This window comes from Triticum urartu, chromosome 5A (genome assembly GCF_056163025.1).
Source record: "Triticum urartu cultivar PI428250 chromosome 5A, HENAU_Tu73, whole genome shotgun sequence".
Classification (NCBI taxonomy): Eukaryota; Viridiplantae; Streptophyta; class Magnoliopsida; order Poales; family Poaceae; genus Triticum; species Triticum urartu.
Window position 1 is genome coordinate 69799346 of NC_141877.1, and position 22918 is coordinate 69822263.

Sequence of the window (22918 nt, forward strand, 5' to 3'; positions counted from 1 at the left end):
ATCATGAATAAGGAAATATAAAATGAAAACTTTATTATTGCCTCTAGGGCATATTTCCTTCAGCTAGATGGCTTCTTCTCTCTGTTTGATCTTCAATACAATGTTCTCCTCAATCTTCTTGGATTTATATCCGATGTAATCTTCTTTTGTTGTGCATTTGTTGGGATCTAATAAATTATGGGTTTATGATCAGATTATTCATTGAAAGTAATTGAGTCTTTTCTGAACTTTATTATGCATGATTATTATAGCTTTATATTTATCTCCGATCTATCTGTTTGGTTTGACCAACTAGATTGATTTATCTTCAGTGGGAGAGGTGATTTGTGATGGGTTCAATCTTGTGGTGTCCTCACCTCCTGATAGAAGGGGTAGCGAGGCATACACTGTATTGTTTCCAATAAGGGTAAAATGGTGGAGTTTATTCTTATTGCTTGAGTTTACTTTGTCTACATCATATCATCGTACTTCATGCATTACTCTATTTGTCATGAACTTAATACGTAGAGAGGCAAGCATAGAAGCGCTCTCGAAGTGGAGTAGTAGTAGATGCAGAATCGTTTCGGTCTACTTATCACGGACATGATGCATATATACATGACCATTGACATGAATAACATAATAACTTTGTGTTTTCTATCAATTATCCAAGAGTAACTTGTCTACCCACCGTATGCTATTGTTTCGGGAGAGAAGCATCTAGTGAAAACTATGGCCCCTGGGTCTATCTTAATCATATTATTAAAACCAAAAATACCTTACTGTAATTTATTTACTTTTCTTTTTTCTATCTACCGCTATCAGATTTGCAAGTAACGATTTCAAGGGGATTGACAACCCTTTTGCCCACGTTGAGTGTAAGTATTTGCTCTTTTGTGCGCAGGTATTCTTCACTAGGATTTGCGTGGTTCTCCTATTGGTTCGATAATCTTGGTTCTCACTAAGGAAAATACTTATCAGCTACTATACTGTTTCACCCTTTCTCTTCGGGGAAAATCCCGACGCATCTCACAAGTAGCAACGTCGTCGCATCACCAACTCGCAGCAACCCCACATCCCCCTCACTCAACTCCTCACGGCGTTGTTGACGACCATCACAACACCAACTTGCATCAATACTATAGGCACCTCACGCTACTGCTTGCAGCATCTCCGGCAGCCGTCGCCGATGACATCACAGTAGCAACATGCAACAACAACAGCACGGTGGCGCCTTGCACATCGTTGTCTTGCATCATGGATACAACACCCCCATGCCGTATTGTTTGCAACACAGATGCAATGAGCGGCGCTGGATTTGCAAAACCGATCCCCAACTTGTAGCATCGCCGGTCGCAGTGGGATTATATCCACCAAGCATGGGTGAGGTGCATCTCGTAGCACCATGTGCCGCCTTGCTGATGTTGTGACAACAACAAGATCCATTGGCGGCTGCTGTAGTCGCCCTCGTCCAGTTCACTTGGACGGCGATGCCACAACTCAAATGGGAGAGGTAGCTGAAAGCATTCCACTAGCGAGGGAAAATGTAAGGAAGAGGGAGAGGGCACATAAGTAGGGCTCACTGAATGTGTGTCGCTCGCGCGGGGCGGTTGTTGATGCGAGAGTCTACCGCCGGTTGAAACGAATCAATTTCCTTGTTTCATACAGTGCTTATTGGTTAGTTTTACATAAAAAAAATTGTCATAATCTTGTGTGTGCAAACATATTCTTCAAACATACTAAGACAGACATTATTTTGTTGTTCTTTTATCTTGCTTTTCGTTAGTATCTTATTAATCAATATTTCATATTAAATTTTGCCAAAAATATTAACTTAGGTGATCTTTTAATGGTAATGGACATTTTTTGGATTTCCATTCCTTCATTAATACTTTAGAGTATTTACATAAAATTTATTTCTAAATATAAGTGCGATTCTATGGTAGACACTAATTCCCGGTGGTTGTCCAATATCCTTTCATTACATCCTGCCAGCCATAGTTACGTATACTCGATAATTTCGGCTTATCCTTCAACAAAATTTCTCTATAAATACACTGCGAAAGTGGACGCTACCACACAAGAGTACGAAACAAAAACATAAGCAATATATTGCACATTCAAAGGCGTACACATGGAGGCATCTAAACTCGCCCTTTTGGTCATGCTCGCAATGGCAGCCGTGATGTCTGACCCCTGCAATGCCCAGAACTCGCCACACGACTACGTCGTCGCCCACAACGTCGCTCGCGCCGCCGTGGGCTTGGGCCCTGTGACCTGGGACGCGTCCGTGGCGGCCTATGCGGCGAGCTACGCAAGGCAGCGCTCCGGCGATTGCAAGCTGGTGCACTCAAAGGCACCACAGTACGGGGAGAACCTCTTCTGGGGCTCCGGCAAGGACTGGACGGCGGCGCAGGCCGTGAAGATATGGGCCGACGAGAAGGCCAACTACAACTACGCCTCCAACAGCTGCGCCACCAGGAAGCAGTGCGGGCACTACACGCAGATAGTGTGGCGCAACTCAACGCATATCGGCTGCGCGCGTCTGCTCTGCGACCACAACGCCGGCGTGTTCATCACTTGCAATTACAGCCCTCCGGGCAACTACATTGGGCAGAGGCCATATTGACTCCCTCTTTTTGCGGGGAAGAGGCCATACTGATTTAATTGGCGCAAACAGATTTAGATCAGCATATCTTGTTTCTAATACTCTGCATGGGCTGTCGTGCATGTATTTTGTATTGTGAGAACCATAAATATGTACTCCCTCTCTAAATTAATATAAGACGATTTAGATCATTAAAGTAGTGAACTAAAATGTCTTATATTACTTTACATATGGAGTAGTATTTACGAAAAATCAATAAAATAGCTCAAAACTTTTCTTAGTTGGAATCATTCGAAAGTTTTAGTACTACTACTAGTTATTGTGCATGCAATAAACGGTCCTAGAAAGACAATTCGATTTACGGGCATTAGCAAAAGGCTCTATCAACCACTTCACTCTCGCTCCCGTGCGTCTCCACGGACCGCACGGGGATGTCCAAATTCCGGTCGCTTAGGGCCCTCTATCCTCCTCCTCTCTCCTCACCGTCGTTGGGAAATGCCTGGGTGCTATTGGCGGTGGTGGAGCCGTTTGGCGGCACGGTTCGGGGGGGTCTGGAGTTCTCGAGGCTTGGCGACCGATGGTGCTCCAAGGGCTGATTTTGCCAACGGGAGAGGGGGTCAACGATGGCGTGAGGAGGCGGCCACGGCTTGCGGCAGTGCAGCAACAACGAGATGGTGCGGAGATGCCACATTGGCTTTGGGGCGTGGCCAGTGGGACTCGGGCTGCGGTGGATGTCTTTGGCGGACGGTGGTGAGGCTTCGGTGCTGCAGTGGTGGATTTGTTGCTTTGTGTGCTGCGGTGGAGCTCCGGAGACGCGGTGGAGTCGTCAGAATGATGTTGTGTGTGTTGCGGGTGCCTAAACCGGCCTGATCTGGCCATGCAAGGCTCCCGAGCAGGTGCGGGTGCGGGTGTATCGGCAACAGTGATGTTTGGCTCGCATAGAGCTGCTTTAGAGGGAGCATGTGAGGATCTCGTCCGTGCAGTGGTGGTGTATGTGAAGGGATGCAGTGCATCGGGTTGTGGGGAATCTCCCCATGCTCGATGTGGGTCTGCTCATGGGCAGAAAGTGAGGTAGATGGCCTGGGGGTGGACTGGCCATTCTTGAGGTTGCTCTAGAGGTAGGCGAGGCGGTGCTTGGTGAAAACCTGCTCTGGCTGAGGCCATATTCGATGACGGCTACGCTCATGGGTGTCGTTACTTTCTTGAAGGCTTCGTCGAGGCGATCCTCTCCTTTCCTCCGATCAGGGCAGCTCAGGGAGAAACCTCATATCCAAGGATCAGACGATGGAGGCACTTCCGCATCCCTTTGTCTTTGGAACGGGCATCGGCCGAAGGGACCAGTGCTTGATTGTGGTGGGTCGCATGCGACTCGGGTGGCAATGATGATCGTTGCAAGAGGAGCAAGGTCACGACATGCCTTCCTCATCGACAGTCTAGCATGTAATTGGAGTTGTAGCGTCGTGTGGTGATGTGGCGGTAACAATGTCGTTTGATGGAAGGCCGGGCTATGTTGGTGCAAGGTGTGCGTGTTTCTCATGAGATGCTTGTTTCAAAGTTGGAGCTATCTAGTTCTCTGCGCATTGGGTCGACTATTTGTCATAAGCCGACAAGGTTCACATGTGTTGTTCGTTTGAAGAGCTCTTGGCAAGGCCAAAGTCATCTTGCTCGGAGAGAAGTTTACTCTTATTCCGGCATGAATCCCGTCGAAGCATCTAGTTTTTGGTCATTTCCAAATCCTGTCTTTCTCACAAGATAGAAAGCTGTTTTAGCTAGGAATGAAGTTAGCTTGACCTTTTTCATTGAGAAAAGATACCTTAAGCATCAAATAAGTCAGTTGTTTTGTTTTTTCATTGAAATATGTTTCACCACGAAAAGAAGAGTGCAAATAATAAGATAAAGAGCACAAGAAAAGAAGAGTTTATGTCATGGTACCAAAAAGAAATAGCAAGAATCTGAAAGAAAAAATGATCTCCAAGAAGCGGCCCAATAGACCTATTGAGCGCATTTGTTGTCTTTATTTTTCTCTCAATCTGGTATCTCTACCTCTACTCTTAAAAAAATAGTGTTCCTTTTTCTACCGGTAGAACACTTCGACAACCGATTTTCCTTCCTCCCACCACGTCTCTTCACCTATTTTTTTTGGTTTGGTCAATTTTTTTAGTCCCGTCACATTTTTTCCCTCGTCTTCCCAGAACGCTAATCAATCACCTACAAACACCACGGTAATTTTTGACTAGGTTTTAGAAAAAACAGAACCCTGATAACATTTGTGTCAATAATATGGTAATATTTGACTGCACACCTGATAAATTACTTACAAACACTGCAGTAACTTGAATCGGGGAACTTTTTTGTTGGAAAACATATTCTTGGTAATTTCTGCGTAAATAGCATGGTATTTTGCGCACCACAGACTTGATTATAGGTGGCCAACGGGTCGGCCCGGGCACTGCATGGTCTGGCACATGCCTAAATAGGCCTAGCCCGATACGACCCGCAAAGTTCGGCTTTCTAAGCGGGTCGTGCGGTGTCGACCCATGGGCCTCACCTTGCGGCCCAGGCACGACACCGATTGTAGACTGTGATATTTTGCAGACCTAATAGTTTACTTAGAGATATCGTGGCAATTTTTTATCCAGGCAAAAAAAAGTAGTTGAAACATACCCCGATAACTTTAGTGTAAACACCATGATAAGTTACATACTGTAGGCGTAATACTTTACATAGTCCAGGCGTGGTAAGTTTGGTCTGGAAAATAAATCGTCGAAACATATCAATATGGGATCTAGTTTCGAAGATCTCGTCGTGACGATTTTTTCATGTGAAAACGAATTTTGAATCAGAACGACGGTTTGATTTCAATACAATAGAATCTGTGATGACATTGGCACTTCCGTTTCACATTCATGCATGCATGCTCAAAGCAACTACGCACCGGTTCTGCTCAACGTTTTGCTCAAGGAAATGCAGCCCTGGTCGTTCAGGTCTCTTGCCATATACTCCCTCCGTCCGTAAATACTTGTCGGAGGAATGAATGTATCTAGATGCATTTTAGTTTTAGATGCATCCATTTATATCCATTTCCGCGACAAGTATTTCCGGACGGAGGGAGTACCAAACAATCGACAATTAACACTGTCCAATAAGAAATGCATTGTGATAAGACCGCATCCTTTTAACGCCAGGAGCTTAATCTATTACCTAATAATAAAAGGAGAAAGTTTTCATAGTTCTTCATACATTATCTTTTTATATCCATTGATTTATGTTAACTATAAAGATTGACGGTTTATATTTAAAAATAGATCAACAGAACGTTGCGTAAAATATAAAGCATGTACACACCTATAATTGACATGTCTATGAGCAGTCTGTTCCTTTTTAAGAGTATATAAAGGGAGTCCGACTTGTAAGATGAAAAGAATTGCAGTAAGCGTATATCTTGATGGCAGGGACGCGTTCATATTAAATACGCATCACAGAGTACAAAGGCGTAGGTTGTTACTATACTTTTCCCTTACTCCAAGCTATACAAGATGAGGTTTATCTCTAGTTTTTACCTAATTCAAAACTGTCTTTTTATAAACAAAATTCGAAACTCCGTGTAGCTAAGAAGGTTACTACAAAGGCAGGAAGAGTTGGCCATCCTCTTTTGTTGTCTTCTTGCTCTTCTTTTTCTTGAATGACTCGGACATAAGGCATTGGCATGTGTGTTGGTACCGTTGGCAGGCTAACTGTAAAATACGCATGATGGATCCCAAACAAAATATGCATTTCCTACATAGTACTAGGCAACCGGAACGCTTCTTTTTTTTTGACAGAACTTCTCCTCCTTTATTCACTTAGCAAAATAGTGGCATCGTTTACAAGCAATGGAAGCAGTACATCCGGTGCCGAATCCATCCAGATAGAAGGAGGGGAAAACTTAACTATCCTAGCAAGTTCATGAGCTACTTTATTACTCTCTCTATTACAATGATCATAAATTACATGATTAAAATCTGACGACATGAAATAGCAATCATCAATAATTGCACTTGCCACCAAAGAGGAGTCGCCTGCTCTCAAAGCTTCCACAACCTCCATGCTATCCGAGTTGATCACGATCTTGCTGCATCCAATGGTTCTGGCTAGATTCAAACCAAATCTGACTGCCAATGCCTCTGCAGTGAATGAATCATAGCATATGTCCACTCGTTCATTAGCTGCCGCAATAAATTTCCCGTTGTAATCTCGGATTACTACCCCCACTGATCCCTCAAGAAGATCTCGGTCAAAGCCAGCATCTACATTTAATTTCATATACCCCTGTATCGGCTTCTCCCATGAACCAACACGTAGCTTTGCCTTAGTGGAACAAGCAATAGTAAAGTTAGCTGAGAGTCCTCGGATAGCGAAAGCAATTTGTGAGGGTTTTTGGGTGTCCTCCCCACGGTACTTTTTTCGGTGTTCATACCATAGATACCATGCTGCAGTGGCCACAACCTCCTTCAGTTTGGGAAGACCTAGGATCTGGACTTCAGTTTCCTCCATGCTTAATAATTCATTCACCACTTCTTCACCTGATTTGAATTGTGTACATCTCCTCTTGATATGATGGACCGGGCCAGTTGGCCATTCTATGTGTAAGACTGCAAGTGCACTGGACTAGCATACTGGGCCTAGCCTTTATACATGTATCAACGAACTACGAAAATAGTTTCCCTAAAAAAACTACAGAAATTGTGATGAGAGAACCTCCAGGCAACGCAACTATGGCCGACTCGGACTATTCACACGAATCTCGGGGCTAGAACAATTGGCAATCCCAAGGTAAATGTTCGCTCTTGTGTGTTTCCACACACTCATGACCACTGTCGGACACATATGGCCCATCTTACTTATCCATTTTCGCTACAATCATGTGCAAGAAGGTTCCGATAACTACTATCGTCTCCTCTCTCTTTTCCTTCATTTCCAGACTGAGAGAGAACAAAAGGAGGTGAGAGTTTTGCTGCACAGTGGAGGCATGATCTGCGACGACGAGGTGCCCACCACCTCACCTAGTAACATGACCGTGCGCTGCCCCTTACCGATGAGGTGCTCATGCTACCCTCTCTATATATCTATCTATCTACCTATCTCACCTCCTCTATTTTAACATCAATGCACTGTAATTTTATGTTTCGTAAATTTTGTCTTATTTCATACGTAAAAAAGAATGTAAGAAAATATATAATCGTCGCAAAAATTATTTTATGTTAAGTAAAATTACAAACATAAAAACATAGTGTAAAATATACATAAAATGCTTTTTTTCTTATGACCTATATTTTTGTCCATAAAGTTACATTCATATTGGTTCACTATGTAAAATTTGACGTTCCGCGTAAGAAAACAAAAATATAGCTCATAAGATCAGAAAGTTTGCATTTTATGTATATTTTACACTATGTTTTTACATTTGTAATTTTACGTCACATAAAATATTTTTTACAGCCATTATATATTTTCTTACATTCTCTTTTTAGTATGAAATAAGACAAAATTTACGAAACGTAAAATTACGGCTAATTAATGTTAAAATAGAGGGCGGTGAAAAATAATTATTCCTCACCCAGGATGACGAATAGTCAACCTCCCTTCGTCCTTCTCTCTGTGTGTGTATGTGTGTGCGTGCGCGCGCGCGTGCCTGCGTGCGTCTCAAGCTTCTTGGTCCGATTTATGGGCCGAGAGTGAAATCTAGTCTGCATGCCTGCGTGCGTCTCATGCCTAAATGAGCCTAGCCCGATACATACCAGATTTCACTCTCGGCTTTTCTGGATTTCTTTGGAACTTCATTCCATTGGTTTTCTTCTCTGGATTTGTCTTTTGCAAATTTTGGCAATCTTTTCCTTTCCCCAGATGTGTTGAAGTCAAACTAGGAAAATCTTCTCCAACCTAAAGCTCGGAATAGTTTGTAATCTAAACTAAGCCCAGCCTAATCCATTCACGTATATGTTCAGCAAACAAACTAAAACGGACCAAATAGAAATTGCTATAATCCAAACCAATCCAAAATGTAGGTATTTTGAAGCCAACCCCATCCAAGCGAGCAGCAGCCAGCGATACCTAACTGTAGCGGAGAGCGGCGGCAAGCTCCAGCCAAGGGAGGGAAAGATGGCAATCCACTGGCCGGATGATGTCAAAGGGAGGGGAAGTCAGCGACAAAGCTCTAGACGGAGGCAACGGAGCTGGAACCGAAGATCCATAATCATAGTGGCGGGCTACGTCTATCGCAGCGCTACTCACCCGAAATCATGCCCCCATCCCTCCCCGAGACCCCTCCCCCTGAGTCGGAGGCGGCGCAGAGCCCCCTGCTCCTGCTGGCGTTGCTGTTGCTGAACTGGAGAGCATTGCCGCGGCGGTAGAAGAGTGTTGCGCTGGTTGTGTACCGGCCATGAAGACCGCGACCCGGCTTGGCAGATCGAGGAGGTCCGGAATACTGTTGCCATCAGAACCTCCACTAATCCGGCCGTCCTGCATCTGATACAGTGACTCAGTCTCTCCGATTGAAGACTCGTCATCAGAACAGACAATGGTTTCCCCATCAGATGTCGGCCCATCCTTGTATTCCGCTCCATGGATGACACCTACGAAAACATGCCTTGCTGCGGGCTGAACCTGGGCAGGGCTTGCACGCTGAGCCGTCTCGATGATGTCGGTGCAGGTGTCCGGCTCAGGGCCGGTTCGCCGATCTTGCCGATGAAGACGTGAATCCCGCCAAAGGGGACCCGGTAGCCGTATTCAATTGAACCGGCCTCGGGACCCCATCCTGCATCGTCGATGTAGAGCTTGCCGTGATGACTCTTAGTCATCCGGCCCACAGCGTATCCCTTGAGTCCTTCGAAGCTGCCCTTCAAGAACTCAAAACCATCGTGCGACAGCCCCACGGTGGGCGCCAATTGCCGTGGTTTTGTCACGGCAGATGTCCTTGTGAAAGGACTTAGTCATGGAGTCATCGCTACGGGTTAGCTTAAAGGGGTTAAACCGGACAGGAGACACGAGAGTTTTTATACTAGTTCGGCCCCTCGATGAAGGTAAAAGCCTACGTCTAGTTGTGTTGGTATTGCTAGGGTTTCGATGACCAAGGAGCGAATCCGCTTTGCCTGGCTCTCGAGTTGTTGTGTCTTTTTCCTAAACCGCTGTCGAGTCGTCCCTTTATGTACAAAGGTTGACGCCCGCCGGTTTACAGAGTCCCGAGGCCAGATCATAAAACGTGTCCGGCTCGGTCTCTATCCTTCCTATCTTACAATACAAGTTACATGAGAAAGTCGGTTTATATCTATAGGCCTTAACCCGCCTTTGGGCCTTGGGCCTTCGTAAAGCGCCACCATCCTTACGTCTTCACGGGCTTCTAATCTTCATAGAGTTAACCTGGCTACTCCTGGCCGGTTTACATCCAGTAGTAATATCCCCAACAAATACCCAAAGAGTATACTAGAGTCAATAATCTAGTTCACATCGCCATGTGATTAACACCCAATGAGTACTAAGGTGTGATCATGTTTTTCTTGTGGGAGAAGTTTAGTCAACGGGTCTGTCACATTCAGATCCGTATGTATTATGCAAATTTCTATGTCTACAATGCTCTGCATGGAGCTACTCTAACTAATTGCTCCCACTTTCCATATGTATCCAGAATGAGACTTAGAGTCATCTGGATCGGTGTTAAAGCTTGCATCGACGTAACCCTTTACAACAAACTCTTTATCACCACCATAACCGAGAAATATTTCCTTGGTCCTCTTAGGTAACTAAGGATAATTTTGACCGCTATCCAGTGATCTACTCCTGGATCACTATTGTACCCCCTTGCCAAACTCATGGCAAGGCACACAACAGGTTCGGTACACAGCATGGCATACTTTATAGAACCAATGACTGAGGCATAGGTAATGACTTTCATTCTCTCTATATATTCTGCCTTGGTCGGGTTTTGATTTTTACTCAACTTCACACCTTCTTACACAGGCAAGAACCCTTTTTTTATTGACCCATTTTTGAACTTTCTTCAAAAAATTGTCGAGGTATGTGTTTTGTGAAAGTCCTATTAAGCGCCTTGATCTATCCCTATAGATCTTGATGCCCAATATATAAGCAGCTTCACCAAGGTCTTTCATTGAAAAACTCTTATTCAAGTATTCTTTTGTGCTATCCAGAAATTCGATATCATTTCCAATCATCAATATGTCATCCACATATAATATCAGAAATGCTATAGAGCTCCCACTCACTTTCTTGTAAATATAGGCTTCACCATAAGTCTGTATAAAACCATATGCTTTGATCACCTCCTCAAAGCGTATATTCCAACTCCGAGATGCTTGCACCAGTCCATAGATGGATCGCTGGAGCTTGCACACTTTTTTAGCACCTTTAGGATCGATAAAACTTCCGGTTGCATCATATACAACTCTTCCTCAAGAAACCCGTTAAGGAATGCAAGGTTTTTGACATCCATTTGCCACATTTCATAATCATAAAATGCGGCAGTTGCTAACATGATTCGGAAAGACTTGAGCATCGCTACGGGTGAGAAAGTCTCATCGTAGTCAACCCCTTGAACTTGTCGAAAACCTTTCACAATAAGCCGAGCTTTGTAGACAGTAACATTACCATCAGCGCCAGTCTTCTTCTTAAAAATCCATTTATTCTCTATGGCTTGCCGGTCATTGAGCAAGTCCACCAAAGTCCATACTTTGTTCTCATACATGGATCCTATCTCAGATTTCATGGCCTCAAGCCATTTATCGGAATCTGGCTCATCATAGTTTCTTCATAGTTTGTAGGTTCGCCATGGTCTAACAACATGACTTCCAAGACAGGATTACCATACCAATCTGGTGCGGAACGTGCTCTGTTCGACCTATGAGGTCCAGTAGTAACTTGATCTGAAGTTTCATGATCATCATCATTAGCTTCCTCTCTATTTGGTGTAGACATCATAGAAATAGATTTATCGGATGTGTTACTTTCCAAATTGAGAGAAGGTACAATTACCTCATCAAGTTCTACTTTTCTCCCACTCACTTCTTTCGAGAGAAACTCCTTCTCTAGAAAGGATCCATTCTTGGCAACAAAGATCTTGCCTTTGGATCTGTGGTAGAAGGTGTACCCAATTGTTTCCTTAGGGTATCCTATGAAGACACACTTATCCGATTTGGGTTTGAGCTTATCAGGCTGAAGCCTTTTGACATAAGTGTTGCAACCCCAAACTTTAAGAAACGACAGCTTAGGTTTCTTGCCAAACCATAGTTCATACGGCGTCGTCACAACGGATTTAGACGGTGCCCTATTTAACGTGAAGGCGGCTGTCTCTAATGCATAACCCCAAAACGATAGTGCTAAATCGGTGAGAGACATCACATATAGATCGCACCATATCTAATAAAGTATGGTTACAACATTCGGACACACCATTACGTTGTGGTGTTCCAGGTGGTGTGAGTAGTGAAACTATTCCACATTATTTTAAATGAAGGCCAAACTCATAACTCAAATATTCACCCCCGCAATCAGATCATAGAAACTTTATTTTCTTGTTACAATGATTCTCCACTTCACTCTGAAATTCTTTGAACTTCTCAAATATTTTAGACTTGTGTTTCATCAAGTAGATATACTCATACCTACTCAAATCATCTATAAAGGTAGAAAAATAACGATACCCGTCGCGTACCTCAACACTCATCGGGCCGCATACATCAGTATGTACTATTTCCAATAAGTCATTAGCTCGCTCCATTGTTCTGGAGAATGGAGTTTTAGTCATCTTACCCATGAGGCATGGTACGCAAGTATCAAATGGTTCATAATCAAGTGATTCCAAAAGTCCATCCTCATGGAGTTTCTTCATGCACTTTACACCAATATGACCTAAACGGCAGTGCCACAAGTATGTTGCAATATCATTATCAACTTTGCATCTTTTGGCATAAATATTATGAATATGTGTATCACTACGATCGATATTCAATAAACCATTCACATTGGGTGTATGACCATAGAAGGTTTTATTCATGTAAACATAACAACAATTATGCTCTGAGTTTAAATGAATAACCGTATTGCAATAAACATGATCTAATCATATTCATGCTCAACGCAAACACCAAATTAACATTAATCCCGAAGGTAGAGGGAGTGTGTGATGGTGATCGTATCAACCTTGGAATCACTTCCAACACTCATCGTCACCTCGCCCTTAACCGGTCTCTGTTTATTCTGCAACTCATGTTTTGAGTTACTAATCTTAGCAACTGAACCGATATCAAATACCAAGGGGTTGCTATGAACACTAGTAAAGTACACATCAATAACATGTATATCAAATACACCTTTGTTCACTTTTCCATCATTCTTATCTGCCAAGTATCTGGGCAGTTCCGCTTCTAGTGACCATTCCCTTTGCAGTAGAAGCACTCAGTTTCAGGCTTGGGTCCAGCTTTGGGCTTCTTACCGGGAGTGGAAACTTTCTTGCCATTCTTTTTGAAGTTCCATTTCTTTCCCTTGCATTTTTTCTTGAAACTAGTGGTCTCGTTAACCATCAACACTTGATGTTGATTCTTGATTTCTACCTTCACCGATTTCGGCATCATGAAGAGCTCGGGAATCATTTTCTTCATCCCTTGCATGTTGTAGTTCATCATGAAGTTCTAGTAGCTTGGTGATAGTGACTAGAGAACTCTGTCAATCACTATCTTATCTAGAAGATTAACCCCCACTTGATTCAAGCGATTGTAGTATCCATACATTCTGAGCACATGCTCACTGGCTGAGCTATTCTCCTCCATCTTGTAGGCAAGGTACTTGTCAAAGGTCTCATACTTCTCGATACGGGCATGAGTCTGAAATACCAATTTCAGCTCTTGGAACATCTCATATGCTATGTGGCGTTCAAAATGTTTTTGAAGTCCCGGTTCTAAGACGTAAAGCATGGCACACTAAACTATTAAGTATTCATCATATCGAGCTTGCCAAACATTCAGAACATCTGCATTTGCTCCTGCAATAGGTCTGACACCTAGCGGTGCATGAAGGACATAATTCTTCTGTGCAGCAATGAGGATAATACTCAGATCACGAACTCAGTCCGCTTTATTGCTACCATCATTTTTCAACCTAGTTTTCTCCAGGAACATATCAAAAATAGGGGAGCTATATTGTGAGCTATTGATCTACAACATAGATATGCAAAAACTATTAAGACTAAGTTCATGATAAATTTAAGTTCAACTAATCAAATTACTAATGAACTCCCACTTAAATAAACATCCATCAAGTTATCTAAGTGATACATGATCCAAATCAACTAACCCATGTCTGATCATCACGTGAGATGGGGTAGTCATCAATGGTGAACATCTCTATGTTGATCATATCTACTATATGACTCACGTTTGACCTTTCGGTCTCCAATGTTCTGAGACCATGTCTGTACATGCTAGTCTCGTAAAGTTTAACCCAAGTATTCTACATGTGCAAAACTGTCTTTCATCCGTTGTATGTGAATGTAGAGTCTATCACACCCGATCATCACGTGGTGCTTCGAAATGACGAACTTTGGCAGTGGTGCATACTCAGGGAGAACACTTTTAGCTTGAAATTTAGTGAAGGGATCATCTTATAATGCTACCGCCGTTCTAAGCAAAATAAGATGCATAAAGGATAAACATCACATGCAATCAAAATATGTGACATGATATGGCCATCATCATCTTATGCTTTTGATCTCCATCTCCAAAGCATCGTCATGATCTCCATCGTCAACAGCTCGACACTTGATCTCCATCATTGCGTCGGGGTCGTCTCGCCAACTATTGCTTCTACAACTATCGCTAACGATAGTGATAAAGTAAAGAAATTACATGGCGCTTGAACTTCATACAATAAAGAGACAACCCTAAGAGGCTCTTGCCGGTTGTCGATATTACAAAACATGATCATCTCATACATCAACATATATCACATCATATCTTGACCATATCACATCACAACATGCTCTGCAAAAACAAGTTAGACATCCTCTACTTTGTTGTTGCAAGTTTTACGTGGATGCTATGGGCTTCTAGCAAGAACCGTCTTACTTACGCAAAAACCGCAACGGTGATTCATCAAGTTTGTTGTTTTCGCCTTCTTCATGGACCGGCCATAGTCAAATTCGATTCAACTAAAGTACAAGAAATAGACACCCGCCAGCCACCTTTATGCAAAACTACTTGCATGTCTGTCGGTGGAACCGGTCTCATGTGTGTGGACGTGGCAGTATGACAATCACCGCCCACAACTCTTTGTGTTCTACTCGTGCATATCATCTACGCATAGACCTGGCTCGGACGCCACTGTTGGGAAACGTTGCATGGAAAACGAAAATTTTCTAGGCACACGCAAGATCTATTCATGGAGATGCATAGCAACGAGAGGGGGAGTATGTCTACATACCAAGCGGAAGCATTTAGTAATGCGGTTGATGTAGTCGAACTTCTTCGCGCTCCAACCGATCAAGTACTAAACATACGGCACCTCCACGCTCAACACACGTTCAGCTCGGTGACGTCCTCCGCCTTCTTGATCCAGCAAGACGATGAGGTAGTGGATGAGTTCTGCCAGCATGACAGCGTGGTGACGGTGATGGTGAAGTGATCTCCCTAGGGCTTCACCTAAGAACTGCGAAAATATGACCGAGGGTGTAAACAGTGGAGGGGGCGCCGCACACGGCTAAGACAATGTTGTGTTGTGCTAGGCGCCCCCCTCCCACATATATATATAGGTGAGGGAGGAGGGAGCAGCCAGGAGGCACCCCCAAGTAGGCTGAATTGTACTTGGGGTCCTCCCCAAGTGGCGCTCCCCTCCTTATATAGGTCTGTCCCCTCATTTGGCCCATTAGGCCCATACACTTACCGGGGGTGTCCAGAACCCCTTCCGATGTCCCGATGAGTACCCGGTGCACCCTGGAACATTTTCGGTGCCTGAATACCATCGTACTATATATAAATATTTACCTCTCAACCATTTCGAGACTCCTCGTCATGTCCATGATCTCATCCGGGACTCCGAACAACATTCGGTCACCAAATCATATAAGTCATATAACACTATATCGTCAACGAACGTTAAGCGTGCGGACCCTACGGGTTCGAGAACTATGTAGACATGACCGAGACACCTCTCCTGCCAATAACCAATAGTGGAACCTGGATGCCCACATTGGCTCTTAAATATTCTATGAAGATCTTTATCGGTCAAACCTTATGACAACATACATAATTCCCTTTGTCCATCGATATGTTACTTGCCCGAGATTCAATCGTTGATATCTTAATACCTAGTTCAATCTCGTTACCGGCAAGTCTCTTTACTCGTTCCTTAATACATCATACTGTAACTAACTCCTTAGTCACTTTGCTTGCAAGGCTTCTTATGATGTGTATTACCGAGAGGGCCCAAAGATACCTCTTCAATACTCAGAGTGACAAATTCTAATCTCGATCTATGCCAACTCAACAAACACCTTCGGAGATACTTGTAGAGCATATTTATGATCACCCGGTTATGTTTTGACGTTTGATAGCACACAAGGTATTCCTCCGGTATCAGAGAGTTGCATAATCTCATAGTCGAAGGAATATGTATTTGACATGAAGAAAGCAATAGCAAATAAACTAAACGGTCAATATGCTAAGCTAAGGATGGGTCTTGTCCATCACATCATTCTCCTAATGATGTGATTCCATTATCAAATGACAACACATGTCTATGGTTAGGAAACTTTAACCATCTTTAATCAACGAGCCAGTCTGGTAGAGGCTTACTAGGGACACAATATTTGTTTATGTATTCACATGTATTTAAGTTTCCGATCAATAAAATTGTAGCATGAATAATAAACCTTTATCATGAATAAGGAAATATAAAATGACAACTTTATTATTGCCTCTAGGGCATATTTCCTTCAGCTAGATGGCTTCTTCTCTCTGTTTGATCTTCAATACAATGTTCTCCTCAATCTTCTTGGATTTATATCCGATGTAATCTTCTTTTGTTGTGCATTTGTTGGGATCTAATAAATTATGGGTTTATGATCAGATTATTCATTGAAAGTAATTGAGTCTTTTCTGAACTTTATTATGCATGATTATTATAGCTTTATATTTATCTCCGATCTATCTGTTTGGTTTGACCAACTAGATTGATTTATCTTCAGTGGGAGAGGTGATTTGTGATGGGTTCAATCTTGTGGTGTCCTCACCTCCTGATAGAAGGGGTAGCGAGGCATACACTGTATTGTTTCCAATAAGGGTAAAATGGTGGAGTTTATTCTTATTGCTTGAGTTTACTTTGTCTACATCATATCATCGTACTTCATGCATTACTCTATTTGTCATGAACTTAATACGTAGAGAGGCAAGCATAGAAGCGCTCTCGAAGTGGAGTAGTAGTAGATGCAGAATCGTTTCGGTCTACTTGTCACGGACATGATGCATATATACATGACCATTGACATGAATAACATAATAACTTTGTGTTTTCTATCAATTATCCAAGAGTAACTTGTCTACCCACCGTATGCTATTGTTTCGGGAGAGAAGCATCTAGTGAAAACTATGGCCCCTGGGTTTATCTTAATCATATTATTAAAACCAAAAATACCTTACTGTAATTTATTTACTTTTCTTTTTCTATCTACCGCTATCAGATTTGCAAGTAACGATTTCAAGGGGATTGACAACCCTTTTGCCCACGTTGAGTGTAAGTATTTGCTCTTTTGTGCGCAGGTATTCTTCACTAGGATTTGCGTGGTTCTCCTATTGGTTCGATAATCTTGGTTCTCACTAAGGAAAATACTTATTAGCTACTATACTGTTTCACCCTTTCTCTTCGGGGAAAATCCCGACGCATCTCACAAGTAGCAACGTCGTCGCATCACCAACTCGCAGCAATCCCACATCCCCCTCACTCAACTCCTCACGGCGTTGTTGACGACCATCACAACACCAACTTGCATCAATACTATAGGCACCTCACGCTACTGCTTGCAGCATCTCCGGCAGCCGTCGCCGATGACATCACAGTAGCAACATGCAACAACAACAGCACGGTGGCGCCTTGCACATCGTTGTCTTGCATCATGGATACAACACCCCCATGTCGTATTGTTTGCAACATAGATGCAATGAGCGGCGCTGGGTTTGCAAAACAGATCCCCAACTTGTAGCATCGCCGGTCGCAGTGGGATTATATCCACCAAGCATGGGTGAGGTGCATCTCGTAGCACCATGTGCCGCCTTGCTGATGTTGTGACAACAACAAGATCCATTGGCGGCTGCTGTAGTCGCCCTCGTCCAGTTCACTTGGACGGCGATGCCACAACTCAAATGGGAGAGGTAGCTGAAAGCATTCCACTGGCGAGGGAAAATGTAAGGAAGAGGGAGAGGGCACATAAGTAGGGCTCACTGAATGTGTGTCGCTCGCGCGGGGCGGTTGTTGATGCGAGAGTCTACCGCCGGTTGAAACGAATCAATTTCCTTGTTTCATACAGTGCTTATTGGTTAGTTTTACATAAAAAAAATTGTCATAATCTTGTGTGTGCAAACATATTCTTCAAACATACTAAGACAGACATTATTTTGTTGTTCTTTTATCTTGCTTTTCGTTAGTATCTTATTAATCAATATTTCATATTAAATTTTGCCAAAAATATTAACTTAGGTGATCTTTTAATGGTAATGGACATTTTTTGGATTTCCATTCCTTCATTAATACTTTAGAGTATTTACATAAAATTTATTTCTAAATATAAGTGCGATTCTATGGTAGACACTAATTCCCGGTGGTTGTCCAATATCCTTTCATTACATCCTGCCAGCCATAGTTACGTATACTCGATAATTTCGGCTTATCCTTCAACAACATTTCTCTATAAATACACTGCGAAAGTGGACGCTACCACACAAGAGTACGAAACAAAAACATAAGCAATATATTGCACATTCAAAGGCGTACACATGGAGGCATCTAAACTCGCCCTTTTGGTCATGCTCGCAATGGCAGCCGTGATGTCTGACCCCTGCAATGCCCAGAACTCGCCACACGACTACGTCGTCGCCCACAACGTTGCTCGCGCCGCCATGGGCTTGGGCCCTGTGACCTGGGACGCGTCCGTGGCGGCCTATGCGGCGAGCTACGCAAGGCAGCGCTCCGGCGATTGCAAGCTGGTGCACTCAAAGGCACCACAGTACGGGGAGAACCTCTTCTAGGGCTCCGGCAAGGACTGGACGGCGGCGCAGGCCGTGAAGATATGGGCCGACGAGAAGGCCAACTACAACTACGCCTCCAACAGCTGCGCCGCCGGGAAGCAGTGCGGGCACTACACGCAGATAGTGTGGCGCAACTCAACGCATATCGGCTGCGCGCGTCTGCTCTGCGACCACAACGCCGGCGCGTTCATCACTTGCAATTACAGCCCTCCGGGCAACTACATTGGGCAGAGGCCATATTGACTCCCTCTTTTTGCGGGGAAGAGGCCATACTGATTTAATTGGCGCAAACAGATTTAGATCAACATATCTTGTTTCTAATACTCTGCATGGGCTGTCGTGCATGTATTTTGTATTGTGAGAACCATAAATATGTACTCCCTCTCTAAATTAATATAAGACGATTTAGATCATTAAAGTAGTGAACTAAAATGTCTTATATTACTTTACATAGGGAGTAGTATTTACGAAAAATCAATAAAATAGCTCAAAACTTTTCTTAGTTGGAATCATTCGAAAGTTTTAGTACTACTACTAGTTATTGTGCATGCAATAAACGGTCCTAGAAAGACAATTCGATTTACGGGCATTAGCAAAAGGCTCTATCAACCACTTCACTCTCGCTCCCGTGCGTCTCCACGGACCGCACGGGGACGTCCAAATTCCGGTCGCTTAGGGCCCTCTATCCTCCTCCTCTCTCCTCACCATCGTTGGGAAATGCCTGGGTGCTATTGGCGGTGGTGGAGCCGTTTGGCGGCACGGTTCGGGGGGGTCTGGAGGTCTCGAGGCTTGGCGACCGATGGTGCTCCAAGGGCTGCTTTCGCCAATGGGAGAGGGGGTCAACGATGGCGTGAGGAGGCGGCCACGGCTTGCGGCAGTGCAGCAACAACGAGATGGTGCGGAGATGCCACATTGGCTTTGGGGCGTGGCCAGTGGGACTCGGGCTGCGGTGGATGTCTTTGGCGGACGGTGGTGAGGCTTCGGTGCTGCAGTGGTGGATTTGTTGCTTTGTGTGCTGCGGTGGAGCTCCGGAGACGCGGTGGAGTCGTCAGAATGATGTTGTGTGTGTTGCGGGTGCCTAAACCGGCCTGATCTGGCCATGCAAGGCTCCCGAGCAGGTGCGGGTGCGGGTGTATCGGCAACAGTGATGTTTGGCTCGCATAGAGCTGCTTTGGAGGGAGCATGTGAGGATCTCGTCCGTGCAGTGGTGGTGTATGTGAAGGGATGCAGTGCATCGGGTTGTGGGGAATCTCCCCATGCTCGATGTGGGTCTGCTCATGGGCAGAAAGTGAGGTAGATGGCCTGGGGGTGGACTGGCCATTCTTGAGGTCGCTCTAGAGGTAGGCGAGGCGGTGCTTGGTGAAAACCTGCTCTGGCTGAGGCCATATTCGATGACGGCTACGCTCATGGGTGTCGTTACTTTCTTGAAGGCTTCGTCGAGGCGATCCTCTCCTTTCCTCCGATCAGGGCAGCTCAGGGAGAAACCTCATATCCAAGGATCAGACGATGGAGGCACTTCCGCATCCCTTTGTCTTTGGAACGGGCATCGGCCGAAGGGACCAGTGCTTGATGGTGGTGGGTCGCATGCGACTCGGGTGGCAATGATGATCGTTGCAAGAGGAGCAAGGTCGCGACATGCCTTCCTCATCGACAGTCTAGCATGTAATTGGAGTTGTAGCGTCGTGTGGTGATGTGGCGGTAACAATGTCGTTTGATGGAAGGCTGGGCTATGTTGGTGCAAGGTGTGCGTGTTTCTCATGAGATGCTTGTTTCAAAGTTGGAGCTATCTAGTTCTCTACGCATTGGGTCGACTATTTGTCATAAGCCGACAAGGTTCACATGTGTTGTTCGTTCGAAGAGCTCTTGGCAAGGCCAAAGTCAGCTTGCTCGGAGAGAAGTTTACTCTTATTCCAGCATGAATCCCGTCGAAGCATCTAGTTTTTGGTCATTTCCAAATCCTGTCTTTCTCACAAGATAGAAAGCTGTTTTAGCTAGGAATGAAGTTAGCTTGACCTTTTTCATTGAGAAAAGATACCTTAAGCATCAAATAAGTCAGTTGTTTTGTTTTTTCATTGAAATATGTTTCACCATGAAAAGAAGAGTGCAAATAATAAGATAAAGAGCACAAGAAAAGAAGAGTTTATGTCATGGTACCAAAAAGAAATAGCAAGAATCTGAAAGAAAAAATGATCTCCCAGAAGCGGCCCAATAGACCTATTGAGCGCATTTGTTGTCTTTATTTTTCTCTCAATCTGGTATCTCTACCTCTACTCTTAAAAAAATAGTGTTCCTTTTTCTACCGGTAGAACACTTCGACAACCGATTTTCCTTCCTCCCACCACGTCTCTTCACCTATTTTTTTTGGTTTGGTCAATTTTTTTAGTCCCGTCACATTTTTTCCCTCGTCTTCCCAGAACGCTAATCAATCACCTACAAACACCACGGTAATTTTTGACTAGGTTTTAGAAAAAACATAACCCTGATAACATTTGTGTCAATAATATGGTAATATTTGACTGCACACCTGATAAATTACTTACAAACACTGCAGTAACTTGAATCGGGGAACTTTTTTTTTGGAAAACATATCCTTGGTAATTTCTGCGTAAATAGCATGGTATTTTGCGCACCACAGACTTGATTATAGGTGGCCAACGGGTCGGCCCGGGCACTGCATGGTCTGGCACATGCCTAAATAGGCCTAGCCCGATACGACCCGCAAAGTTCGACTTTCTAAGCGGGTCGTGCGGTGTCGACACATGGGCCTCACCTTGCGGCCCAGGCACGACACCGATTGTAGACGGTGATATTTTGCAGACCTAATAGTTTACTTAGAGATATCGTGGCAATTTTTTATCCAGGCAAAAAAAAAGTAGTTGAAACATACCTCGATAACTTTAGTGTAAACACCATGATAAGTTACATACTGTAGGCGTAATACTTTACATAGTCCAGGCGTGGTAAGTTTGGTCTGGAAAATAAATCGTCGAAACATATCAATATGGGATCTAGTTTCGAAGATCTCGTCGTGACGATTTTTTCATGTGAAAACGAATTTTGAATCAGAACGACGGTTTGATTTCAATACAATAGAATCTGTGATGACATTGGCACTTTCGTTTCACATTCATGCATGCATGCTCAAAGCAACTACGCACGGGTTCTGCTCAACGTTTTGCTCAAGGAAATGCAGCCCTGGTCGTTCAGGTCTCTTGCCATATACTCCCTCCGTCCGTAAATACTTGTCGGAAGAATGAATGTATCTAGATGCATTTTAGTTTTAGATGCATCCATTTATATCCATTTCCGCGACAAGTATTTCCGGACGGAGGGAGTACCAAACAATCGACAATTAACACTGTCCAATAAGAAATGCATTGTGATAAGACCGCATCCTTTTAACGCCAGGAGCTTAATCTATTACCTAATAATAAAAGGAGAAAGTTTTCATAGTTCTTCATACATTATCTTTTTATATCCATTGATTTATGTTAACTATAAAGAATGACGGTTTATATTTAAAAATAGATCAACAGAATGTTGCGTAAAATATAAAGCATGTACACACCTATAATTGACATGTCTATGAGCAGTCCGTTCCTTTTTAAGAGTATATAAAGGGAGTCCGACTTGTAAGATGAAAAGAATTGCAGTAAGCGTATATCTTGATGGCAGGGGCGCGTTCATATTAAATAGGCATCACAGAGTACAAAGGCGCAGGTTGTTACTATACTTTTCCCTTACTCCAAGCTATACAAGATGAGGTTTATCTCTAGTTTTTACCTAATTCAAAACTGTCTTTTTATAAACAAAATTCGAAACTCCGTGTAGCTAAGAAGGTTACTACAAAGGCAGGAAGAGTTGGCCATCCTCTTTTGTTGTCTTCTTGCTCTTCTTTTTCTTGAATGACTCGGACATAAGGCATTGGCATGTGTGTTGGTACCGTTGGCAGGCTAACTGTAAAATACGCATGATGGATCCCAAACAAAATATGCATTTCCTACATAGTACTAGGCAACCGGAATGCTTCATTTTTTTTTGACAGAACTTCTCC

The 22918-nt window shown here is 43.6% G+C and overlaps 2 pseudogenes; both read left to right on the top strand.

Annotated features, from left to right (window-relative positions):
- Positions 1-2073: 2073 nt before the first annotated feature.
- LOC147968091 (pathogenesis-related protein PRB1-2 pseudogene) lies at positions 2074-2672 on the top strand (annotated as a pseudogene).
- A 15900-nt stretch (positions 2673-18572) lies between these two features.
- LOC147968092 (pathogenesis-related protein PRB1-2 pseudogene) lies at positions 18573-19377 on the top strand (annotated as a pseudogene).
- The last annotated feature ends 3541 nt before the right edge of the window (positions 19378-22918 follow it).